Consider the following 11,428-nt stretch of genomic DNA (forward strand, 5'->3'; position numbering starts at 1 on the left):
TGCCAAGTTCCCGGCATTGCATGGCTTCAGCGGAAATTTTAAACCAAGGTACCCATGGCTCGAAACCTTAAGATGTATTATCAAAATGTCCGTGGACTTAGAACAAAATCGGATGAATTTATGTCTAACTTACTATGCGTTAAATATTAAATTCTCATATTGTGCAGAAACTTGGCGTCACGACGGCACTGCAAATAGTGAATATCTTACCTCCTACTTTACAGTGTTTCGTAGAGATCGTTATTATACTCCTTACATAAAATATGGAGATGGTGTAATAATAGCCTGCGAACTGTCACTGAATGCTCAAAGGCGAAGTGATTTGGACACGTATCAAGAATCCGTTCGGGGTGAGATGCTGTCTGGTGATGGGTTAAATTTTATATTTGGAGCATATTATTTCCCCCCTGCATCAGATGCTGCTCACGTTTTAGACCACTTTAGTGTTCTTGAAAATGAAATAGACACGACCAAATATCGTGTGCAGCTTGTGGTTCTCCTTAGGGCCACTGCCTTTGGGAGTACCACGTTCGCGGCGAGACGCTCTACCGCGAAGGCGGGTTCGTACTCGCGTGGCATGCTGCTCGTTGAGCGCAAACAGACACCAGTCACGTTGGTAACGGTGATAAACTCTGTTTATTTACAATGAAACAAAAAGAAGAAAACAGCGGCTATAAGCTGGTGAACGCCGTCGGTGTGGAGATCGCCCACGGCCGAACGGTCGTTCACAAAGGTACAAAGGACAGGGTAAACGTTCACCGGTGCGCCGGACGGTTCCCCGTTGTCGCCGCCGCCGCCGAATCCCAGGAAGAAGAGCGAGCGAGATACTGCTGTTCGCTGGTTTTAAGATAACGGCGGGGGCGAAGTGGCCAATCGAAAAGCGACACGTCGATTTCCTCTCTGCGGGTGTTCGTTACGAAAATCGCCCCAAAGGGGGAAAGGAGGAAGCCACTCACAGTGGTAAGCAGCGCCACCTCTCGCTACGTCAGCGCGGCCGCCATGGCACGCCAAAATGCTGACGCGACAGAATGTTGAGGGATCACAATCCCCACAAGCTATACAGTCATTTCGATCTACGGAACTTTGACTGGATTTCCGGTCGTATTAAAAGCGAAAGCTCCTGCACACGACTAAAACGTCTTGTATAATAAACATTATATATTTCAACGCTTTCCTCAATACAATATGTTCGCGAACTGTTCCGGTTATATTTTATATCTGGTTTTGTCTACCATTCCTATTTCGGAAGTGGCTTGTCAGGACGACCCGCTGGTGACTGCTGACGCTTATCAACCTCCACTTCAGTCTCATTTTCTTTTTTTTTTATCAAGGGTCTTGTCTTGTGCACTACGGTACTCTTACGGCGCTGACAATTACTTTGGTTTATATAAATATATTGAGCGATATGACTGGGCTGGTGTCTTATAATACACTGATGTCTCAACAATCCGTAGATGATCTCTAAGATGTTTTTCAAAGATTTACGATATTACTTAAGATTAAAAATACTTTATCACGGTATATATATAAAAAAAAAACGCGGCCGCAGCTTGGCCACCCCTGACATGTAGCATTTGTTGAGATCTAGCAAAAACGCTGCTCGCTAGCGACCAGTATCACTAACGCAGACAGGTGGAGCGTAATCTAGACAAATGACCCGAAGGATTCGGGCGATATGTGAAAAAGCACAAAACGAACGAGTCTAATAGTATAACGTTGCGCAACAGGTCATCTATCGAAACGTTTCCAAAATCTGTTTGTTAGTGTTAGTTGTTTTCGCATCATTTCAGTTCATGCTTTTCCAATATCAACAACCCCTTACCCCTGAAATGCAACATTACTTTCTATGACTATTTACCGCTTACTAGTATTACGGCTGATCAAGTGCTTTTAGCTGTTCCAAAGCTGAATTCTAAGCTATCCAAGCGTTCAGATGGTATTCCCAGCTTTATTGTAAAACGGATGGGGCGAATGCTTTGCACCTGTTCTTGAAAAAGTGTTTAACTAATCGAGACAGAATGATGTCATTCCAGATAAATTAAACTATTGGATACTCGTCTTGATTCTTAAATCAAGTGATTCACGTGGTGATAGTAATTGTCGCCCAGTATCTCTTCTCAAGGCATTTTCAAAGGTGTTTGAGAAGGTAATGTACAATCGTTTATATAACTATATATATAAAAAAATTTTCCTCTACAGCACTTTTTTTTACAGGCAAATCCGTTGAGACTGATTTGTGCATATTTTTCAATATTGCTTTGCCAGTTGTTTAGAGTCGGGGTCAAGTAGAAACAATATATCTGTATATGACCAAGGCCTTTGATAAGGTCAATCATGAGCTGTTATTGCTGTAACTCAGGGACTATGGCCTGACTCCTGAGTACAATACCTGATGCATAAGTTAGATTAAAAAAAAACAGAACGGCTTAAAGGTATTCGGATGCTTGTCTCGTCCTTTTATTTTCATGTCAGGAGTGCCTCGGGACTCAAAGCTTGAACCTTTGTTGTCTCTGTTTTCATAAATGATAAGGGAATCAGATCATAAATGATAAGAGAATCAGATGTACTTTTGTTTGCAGTTCACGTCAAGCTTTTCGGCAGGTCACTCATCACTGACCGTACTTTGCTGCATGACGATCTTTGTTCAGTGCTACGATTCCCCAGTTCTAACAACTTCTTTTTTAAATCCTCGAAAAACAAAAGTTATGTCCCTGTCGAAAAAGCGCATCAATTTATCGTATGCATACGTTCTAGAAAGTTCAACTATCAGTCGGACCACGCTGATGCGGGATTTAGGGGTTCATTTGGATGAGCCCCTCTTCTTCCTTTTGTATAGAAATTCAATTCCTAGACAGGTTTTAAGTACGCTAGGAATAATGTCTTGTTTAACTAGAGCATTTATCGCTTATCACTCTCTTTTGAGACGATAGAGTACTCATGTGCACTCGAAGCTAGAATTCGCACCTTTTGTGTGAAACTCCATCTCTATATCAGCAAGTGAAAGTATATAACATATTAAAAAGCAATTTCTGCACATGATTAACGACGGATATTTTGGTAGAAAATGTGTTTATGAATATAATTCTATTTGAGCCAAACTAACCTTGTGCGCGTTATGTAAAACAAGGTGTGTTCGGGATGCTCAGTTTTTAAACAGGTGAATTCATGATGAAATAAACAGTCCTGCTCTCCTTTCCTCTGTTAACATTCGCATTTCAGTTTGAACGAAATCTAGAAATTTGAAAATATTTTACCCAGACGTCATTTGAGATATATCACTGGCTTCCCGTATCCAACATGTTTTACTCCCCCAATTTAATGACATCGATCTTACAGCGGGGCTCTTGAGGGCTAGTTTCCCCAGTATCGTGTCCGCTGGCAAACCAATGTCGACCCTAAACTCTTGACAGCTACCGCCATCTATGAACGACGGCGGCAACCTTTCCAGCCTTTCCACTCTGGCTTGTCGACTTGCGGCCCGGCCATTACTTCATTCCCAACATAGTACAGATTCGCTGGTCTTCCTTCTTCACCAGAGTGGAAAGGCTGAACTTTTTTTTAGTACAAGCCTGTCTTTTTGGGAACGGTAATTCTTATGCATGTTTTAGTCGGTGTATAGACATGATTGTCTATGACTGTCTTACACAACTCTCTACGGTGATATTTTACATACGTATTTGTAGTTTGAGTCTCAAAAGTTTCCGCGTGCTGTTTATTGTGTATTTCAAGTGTGTGTGTGTGTGTCTTTAACCTAGTAGACTTTCAAGTTGTGGGTTAGCACAAAGAAAAATAAATATTGATTGATTGATTAATTGATTAATTGATTGATTGATTGATTTTTTTCATTTCATTTCATTTATTGTCCTCAAAGGCATCCGGCGATGCATTACATGAGGGGGGATAGCAAAAAAATGGGGAAAAGTCGCGATACACACATTTCATGAATAAAGAATGATCTTGGACTAGTTTTCACATAGAAAACACAGCAAACGCCATACACACAGAATGTAAACCACCAGTTGAACATAAGCGAATTCCGTACTCTGAAATAAAACAAAAATAACAATGGGATAGAAGGCGATTATTATGAATACAAAAGGACATCGGGGAGCAACAAATTAACAAAACAGTCCTTCACACCTCTGCTTAAATCGATTCGGGTCAGATAAAATTACAACGTCGTTAGGAAGACTATTCCAGTCTTTTATAGATAATGCGAGTGAAGAAAACATGGACAAGTTGGTGCGTGACTTAATGGGTACCACTTTGCACGAGTGATCAAGCCTAGCAGACGTGAACTGTTCCGGTGAACATAAGAATTTGCTAAATAGTGTTTCGTCGTAATACATTTGATGAAAAAAACATAAACGAGCAATTTTTCGCCGCGTTTATAACGGGTATAAACCCAAATTTCTTTTTAGACCAGTGGCACTTGTTAGGGGCGAATACTCATGACTGATAAAGCGCGCAGCTTTATTCTGTAGACCTTCTAATTGTAGCGTTAAGTAGTTTTGGTGAGGATTCCATATTACACTAGCATATTCTAGCTTCGGAAGGATAATAGTTTTGTAAGCAAGAAGTTTTGTCGATTTTGGGGCGGAATGAATGTGGCGTTTCAAGAAACCCAGTTTCCTTGATGCATTGGCGACTGTGCTCTCTATATGTGTTTTCCCAGACAAATTGTTAGTGAAATGGACACCTAAGTACTTATATAGTGGTACATTTTCAATATCCTGGTTTACTGGAGTTTATTTTCATTTGCCAGGTAGCACACCTGGCAAATTTTCATTTCCCAGGTAGTACACAAGATTGATTGATCAATCTTGTATCGAAGCAGCAAACGCTTTGACTGAATAAAGTCGTGCAACGGTAATAAAAAAAAGGGTGTTTTTATGAGCTTTACGCATTTGTTTAAAAAAAAGGCGTGAAGGTTACACCTATGCGGTTTGTGCAGGTGAATTATGCGGCGAGGGAGATATTACGTAAGCGGCTAGACTAACCTTTGCGATAAGTCAGCTAATTAATTCAAACTCATAAATTAACTTTTTACTTAGTGAAAATATACATATGGTTCCAATTAGAAACTTACTGAGCGTCATCGAAAACCACTAACTCAACCGCTTTTTAGAACAACTTGAAGATCGTAGGAAACTCAGAAGCGCCAAAGTTATCACTCGTTAAGCACCCGCAAAGCTTGCAGTGTCGGAACGCGATGATAATCCAATTATCCGGTTTTTGCCACTGTTAGCGCTGCGCCTGCTGCACGAGTGGCAACTTTGGTGTGCCCTCGAGTTTCCACCGAGCTTCAAGTCGTTCTAATAAGAGTTGATTTAATGGTTTTCGATGACGCTCAGTAAATATTTCATTCGAACCATATGGCTAGTTTCATTAGGTTTGAAGTTAATTAACGAATTTTATTTAATTAGCAAACTTAGCACAAATATTAGCCGCCCGCACAATCTCCACCTGGCCGTATAACTCGCATGCACCAACCGCTTCAGTGTAACTTCCACTGCTGTTTTAAATAAAAAGGTAAAGCTTAAAAAAACAAAAAAAGTATATATTCTCAAGAAAGTGAAAGGAGTGTTTTCTCAGAGTTCCAAAATAAATATAAATCGTAGTCCTTGCGTGTTATCATCAATGTCTTCAGCTGTAAATTAAGTACAAAAAATAACGACGCTAACAAACCTCTTTAACGCGAAATTGGAGCGCGGCTCTTGAAGAGGAGATGGGGAGGGTACGGAGGGCAGGGTATGCACATCCTCCTCTGCTCCTTGTACTCCGCTGTACTCCTCCTCCTCCTCCGCCTCTTTTCCTTCTCCCCTGCTCCTCCTCCGTACCTTCCCCTCCCCCCCCGCACGTGACTCAAATCTATCGGAGAAACTGAATTTGTTCATAGGTGACGTAACACCAAGTCATGTGACGTCTTTTTCCCCGCCAAATTTAGAGGGAAAACTGAATTGGTGTTAAGGTCCCGTGACGTCAATTTTCCCGCTAAATTTAGAGGGGGATCGAATTGCTGTCAATTTTACGTGACGTCCATTCTTCCGCTACATCATGCGGAGGAACTGAACTTCTTCATAGGTGACGTGGCACCAAGTTATATGACGTCATTTTCCCCTTGAAATTTAGCGGAGAAACTGAATTGGTGTTCAGATCACGTGACGTAGATTTTCCTGCTAAATCTAGTGGAGAAACTAAACTTGTTCACAGGTGACAGGACACCAAGATGGACGTGATTTTCCGCGCTAAATTTAACGTGAAACTGAATTTGTGTTGAGGTCACGTGACGTCAATTTTCCCGCTAAATTTGGGGGGAATTGAATGGCTGTTCATGTAGCGCGACGTCAATTTTCCAGCTAAGTTTAGCGCAGTTACGCTGACGTGGACGGCGGCGCCGTTTATTCCGGAAACGGGCGACTAAAAGCTGCGATCTGAAACGAAAGTATCATGAAAGTATGTCAGCTACTATGACGAAGTAACTGTAACTGCGAGGCCTTACTTTTATTTTAGAGCACAGCTCTTACGTGCCCATTTCCGAGTTTCGCTGCATCGGCGTCGGTGTAGCCGCGCTAGATAAAGCGGGAAAATTGACGTCACGTGACATCAACGCCAATTCAATTCCCCGCTAAATTCAGCGGAGAAATTCAGTTTCTCAGCTAAATTTACCGGACAAATTCAGTTTCTCCGCAAGATTTTGCGGAGAAATTCAGTTTCTCCAATAGATTTCGCGGGAAAATTGACGTCACGTACCTTCAACACCAATTCAATTCCCCCTAAAATTAGCAGGGAAATGAGTTGGTGTTCACGTCACGTGGCGACATTTTCCCCCTAAATCTAGCGGAGAAACTGAGTTTGTTCATAGGGGAAGTGACACCAAGCCATATGACATCATTTTCTCCGCTAAATTTAGCACGAAAACTGAACTGGAGGAGGAGGGGGAGGAGGGTGAGAAGAAGGGGAGGAGGAGAGAAGGAGGGGACGGTACGAAGGAGGAGGAGGGGCATACCCGCCTCTCCGTACCCTCCCATCCTCCTCCTCCTCACGAGCTGGCCCCTAATTTTGAATTACAGAGATTTGTGAACGCCTTTAACTTTTTTAAGTAACTGTAACTGTAACTCAAATGTATTTTTGACAAAGTGTGTAACTGTAACTGATTACTTTTCAAAAGTAACTTACCCAAGACTAATTACCATGTCTGCCTTTTTGTCGCTTTTCCTTTCCTGGGCATTGCTCATTAAACAAGTCGGAACAAAATAATTAAAATACTAAATTCAAATAATTTAGAAAATTTATCTCAAAGAAAAATTAGACAAATAAAGTGTTATACCAGAACAAGGAGACATTGAAGATTTTATTATACGCTTCACGGTTTTAGCTTTTGCGAATAACTTTTTAACACAGAACTCAACTCGCAGACGTGATGAAAACGAATACGTCCGTATTTTCATGTTCTCTCGGAGCCTGAAACTAAAAGATAAGAAAGAGCTTAAAAAAAAAAAAACAACAAAAAAAACAACGAGGTAAATTACTTTTTGTGTGTGTGTGTGCGATTGCTTCGTGCAAATGCGTTTCGTGCTCGGAATGATTCCAAATCCAGCTAAACACGGTTTCTCAGGCAAGGGGGAAGGAACATTTCAATGCGCACGAGATAACACTTAATTCAACTTTATGGGCTTTATCCCAAGTACTGTCTAACGATGCGTTTGACGGTATCAGAAAAAGCAAACGGCCCAAAACGTTCTTTCTCCTCCTTCAAATTAAAAATTATATGGATCATTCTATTTTCGATTTTTGATGGATTCAGGTACTAAGAAGTCGTGTACATGGTTTTCCGTTAAAGTTGACTAAAAATAATTTAAACACTCAAAAGTAAGATTTCATTATCCTACTCAAATTCATCTTAATTATAACCAATATTTGAGATCGCAAAGAAAATTAAAAGAAAAGCGCGATCCATTTTTTAGTCACTCTTGTTTGTGCCCTTTCAGCGGTCCTGAGAATAAAGGCAATACCTCCTAGACAGCTTTCAAGCCTGCGCCCATAATTTTGACGTCACATCCGCCCGGCCGACACCGGAGGCCGGAGGAGGACGCCGCAGTGACAGCGACCCAACGTCAGCTAGCCCTAATCGCTCCTGGGAAACGGCGTGGTCGCGTCGTCGCGTATCGTTTGCCGTCGTTGTTTTTGCGGCAATTTCATTCTTGTGCGTGATGCAGAGCTGAAATTACGATGCCAAACAAGTGTTGTGTGCCAAGGTGCACCAGTAACTACAAAACAGGGAAGAAGGAGCAAGTGTTCTCTTTTCCGAAAGGCGACGACACTTTGAAGAAATGGATTCGTGCTATTCCCAGGAAGGACTTCGTACCAACTTCATACACCAAGGTAATGCTTCCTCTATGCTGATATTCTTATGCTGCTAGGTATTATATTTGTGCCGCGCCTTTCTTTTTATGCTTCCGAAGCGTAGCAGTGTTTATCGTATACGAACGCGTATGGTAACTATGGCTGTACAAAAGGGAGTGCATTGTATTTTTCCAACGAACTAGGTGCTCAGCCGTTTACGAACGTTTTCCACATTTGTGCAGGTGTGCGTGGTTCACTTCGACCCGTCGTGCATCGAGCGGACCACATCGTACACGGATCCGAGGACAGGAAAAGTACTTGAGGCGGCATTGCCAGTGCCTCGCTTGCGTCCTGGATCTGTACCGAAAATATTTCCCGCCTGTCCTTCGTATCTTTCGAAGCCCGTAACCAACACGAGAGATGCGCCCGATACCAAAAAGAGCCGACAAGAAGCATCCCAACTCGCTCGTGCTCTTGAAGAATCAGCGGCGTCCTTTGAAGTGGAACAGGAGAGACACCGCTTTTCGACGCTCGAAGAACTAAAGGCGTGCCTGCAAGTAGCATCGGTGTCGGTGAAGTGGACTGTTATACATCAAGAAAAGTGCACAATGTTTTTAAACATAGTCGACGAGTGTGAACCTTGGCTGAAGGCATCTTTGACAGTGTTTGAGAACCTTCAAGTCTCTGCCTGCTATCAAGGAGCACCGGTCAAGAGGTTTGCAAGCAGTGTTGTACCAGACTCAGTGCGTGACGTAAGTTCCTTGCTGAATATTTTGGACAACCTGTGTATGCTTTCGGATGAGGGTTGCAGCTTTCGTCACTTGCTGGGTGCGGTAACTGCCCTTCTAGACAAACTGGAAGGAAGCGTTAGTGAAGGCAAGAAAGAGGCCGTGAAATTTTTGAAGGAGCAGCTGCTGCTGCTTTGCAAAGGATGCATTCGTTACAGCACTCAGGTGATGGTATTTGCATGCATTCTGTACACCATATCACCACACGCCTATAAGTTTTTGAGGAAGACAAGTACGCTCACTTTGCCTCATCCAAGCACGATCAGAAGTGTATGTTCGTCTTTTCAAATGTGCCCAGAAATCCAGTCCTCAGATTTCACTTTCCTGCAGTATATTGCACAGAGGTTCAAGCATCTAGAACCTCATGAACACACTGTGACATTGATGCTGGATGAAATTCATATCAAGCCTTGTCTTGATTATAAAGGTGGAAACATATGTGGCACTGCAGTCAATTCCAACGAGGCAGCAACGTCGGTACACGTTTTCATGATACAAAGTCTATTAAGCTCGTTCAAGGAAGTGGCGCACATTCTTCCAGTAAACACCCTACATGGCGATGAGCTTCACACCATCCTGAAGGTTATCTTGCGCTTAGAGGAAATCGGGTACAGAGTTGTGGCAATCGTCTGTGACAATAATGCACTCAACAGGAAAGCAATGAAAGCGTTTTTGCAAAAGCCGAAACTCAGCCCTGTTTTTCCACACCCAGCAGACCCATCTCGACCACTGTATTACGTGGTCGAGATCTCCTTAAGTGCATTAGAAACAACTGGATTAACCAGAAAAACTCAGGGACGTGCTTTTTCTACCCATGCTTTGAGCTTTCAGACAACAACGTTCGTCCTGAGTGCAAGATGACTGCATCATTTAAGCACTTGAGAGATTTGCATAAAGAGGAGTCGGGTCAACTGCTGAAGTCTGGTTATGGTTTGACATCAAAAGCGCTTAATCCTAGCAGCTTGGAGCGCCAGAATGTTAAACTGGTACTGCAGGTTTTTAATCCACATGTAGCCGAAGCCCTGGCAACCCGTAGTGGTGAAGTTGATTTTCAGCATGCTAAAGCAACAGCAGACTTCATCAAAATCATTCTACGTTGGTGGAGTATTGTCAACGTGAAAACACCAAAGAAAGGCTTCCACCATCGTAATGTTTATGAAGAGCCGATGGCATGCCTTACTGATGACCCAAAACTGGCCTTTCTTAGTTCATTGATCACATGGCTCGACGTTTGGGAATTCTACGGGCATGACACTGGTGTGCTCACCCCGGAAACGTTGAGCGCCCTGAGGCTGTCTGCTCAGTCTCTTTTGGCGCTGGCAAAGTATTGCATAGATGAGCTTCACTTCAACTACATTCTGTTAGGAAAAGTCCAGACGGATCCTCTAGAGAGTCGTTTTGGACAGTACAGACAAATGGCTGGTGGACAGTACCATATATCTGTTCGGCAGCTGTGTGAAACAGAGGGCAGGATTCGCCTTCAAAGTGCTCTACCAATGATGAGTGCCAATGACCTCAAGGGCATTGAAGACACAAACACTGTCGAAGGTGTGGGCAGCTCCCTTTGCATTCCTATTAATGATGTTGACCTTGATGAACTGAGAGCACGAATGCCAGTCATTGCCTATGTCGGTGGGTATTGTGCCCATGCTGCTTTAAAAGTTCTGAAGTGCGAAAGCTGCCGAGATCACCTAGTTTTTAATGGACATGACGCCGACTCCGAAGAAGACACTCATTCGCTAATCAAGCAGTTAGACCGAGGTGGTTTTAAGTTTCCCTCAGCCCTAGTAATTTCAGTGGTCATGCACACGGAGGTTGTGGTAAAAAAGCTTGTCGCACAAAACAGCTGCACACAGTTTTTCCATGGGTCCAACCAAAGGAATGTTGTTAGAGAACTGACACTACGCTCTCTGTCAAGGCTTGAAGACATTTCGACGTGTGAGAACGGGCACAACTTTGAGCTGCTTGTCGGGCTGGTTGCGAACTGTGCAGCAAACATAGTCCTGAATAATTTGTGCAAACAAAGAAATGATCTTCTGCGTGCAGAAAAAGATACAAATGCAAAGAAGAGGAAGGCTGAAATCTTTCTCAAAAAATGATTTCTTGTATTCTTGGGTGGTAGCGGTGGTGGTACATTGTACTCTAATAATTGCGTTTTGTGCAATTTTCGCACAGATATTGTATGATATGATGTGTCTGTTCGTTATGATTTTCTAACATGTTTCTGTCTGGGGCAGTGTAATACATGTAATATCTGTCTGTGTTACCTCTTATGGTCTATTGTGTACAAGTTA

General features: G+C 42.7%; 1 pseudogene; it reads left to right on the forward strand.

Annotated features, from left to right (window-relative positions):
• The first annotated feature begins 8,232 nt into the window (after positions 1-8,232).
• On the forward strand, positions 8,233-9,385 carry LOC121048239 (annotated as a pseudogene).
• Positions 9,386-11,428: the final 2,043 nt, after the last annotated feature.

Source organism: Ixodes scapularis, unplaced genomic scaffold, assembly GCF_016920785.2.
Source record: "Ixodes scapularis isolate PalLabHiFi unplaced genomic scaffold, ASM1692078v2 PGA_scaffold0__279_contigs__length_252992795, whole genome shotgun sequence".
Lineage (NCBI taxonomy): Eukaryota > Metazoa > Arthropoda > Arachnida > Ixodida > Ixodidae > Ixodes > Ixodes scapularis.